Here is a 1,271-nt window from a genome sequence, read left to right as displayed (position 1 = left end):
TCCAGGCCAGAGCTCCCAGCTCCTCTGGCCCTTCCCCAGCCCTGCTCCCAAGCTAGGTGTCTTGCTTAGGTCCTTGCAGCCAGGCCCTTCTCTCGCTACAAACAGAGGGAGACTGACTGGGCTCCTGGCTCACAGCCTCTTCTAGGGGCCAGCTGGGCCTGACTGGAGCATGGCCACAGCTGAGCCTGCTTCCCCCAATCAGCCCAGGCTCCTTGCCCCAGCCCCATCCCTCTCCTGGGCTGCTTCAAGCCCCGCAGGGCAGGAGCAGGGGACCACCCCGCTACACCCAACAAAGTGGAGACCCTGGCGCACGTTTATTTAGCGTGCGCCAGGCTGCAGCCCCTATACCGGCTCCTCACCAATATCCTATTGCATTTCTGGCTGCACTTTTCCCCCTACTTCCTTCTCCATGCACTCCCTATCCCTGGCCCCACAAAGTCGCGGGACCTCCTGGTCAACCTCCTCCTCGCCCTGGCTAAAATGGCCATCTACGTGACCAGGGAGAGGCGGTTGGCCAATGGAGACTTCTGTGACTTGGGGATTATTTCCGGTCCTTAGTCCATTCACGTCTCCGGGCGGAGTTCCTCTGGGCGGCGTCCGCTGGCTCCCTTGACGCCTTCGAGGAGCAGTGGGCACTGTCCGGGGTTCTCTGCTCGGTGTCCCCATCAGGCTCCCTTCTTATGACCCTTTGACCGCACTCCTGTCCCTGTTATTTTATTAGTTGTCCCCCGCATTTAGTGGGTTTCTGAGGCCCTGTGAATCCTCCCCTTAGGCTTAGGGGGGGATCCATTAGCATTGCGCGGGCTTCCGCCCGCCCCGTTTCCCGGAAACCCAATAGCTACACCCAGCAAATCCTGGTTAGCTATGAGTCTAATAATAGGGCTCTACAATTGCACCCAATTTGCCTGGTACTGACATTAGCCTTAGTGGCCTGTAATTGCCAGCTGCATCTCTGGAGCCTTTTTTATACACTGCTCCAGCCAGGGACTAAAGGCCGCCCCAGACTTTCCCTTTCTCCCTTCAGGGAAATCAAGTTCATGTTCTACAAGTTGCTAAAGAAGCCTCAACCCTGCATCTGAATTAATGTCACATTTCTCACTACCCGACGCAAACAAATGTCATTTCAATCCCAGGCGAATCTACTTCAGTCATTCCTCAGCCCCATTCCTTCACCCTCCTGCCTTAGCTTAGGGCATTGCGCCACCCTGTGGGCATTTCATGTCCCTCCTCAGTTTCACATACAGACATAATTTCCTTTGCTGTTCAACGAA

The sequence above is a fragment of the Mauremys mutica genome, unplaced genomic scaffold (genome assembly GCF_020497125.1).
Source record: "Mauremys mutica isolate MM-2020 ecotype Southern unplaced genomic scaffold, ASM2049712v1 Super-Scaffold_100033, whole genome shotgun sequence".
NCBI classification, from domain to species: Eukaryota; Metazoa; Chordata; order Testudines; family Geoemydidae; genus Mauremys; species Mauremys mutica.
The sequence above is the reverse complement of the archived record's forward strand: the minus strand, read 5'-3'. Positions refer to the sequence as shown.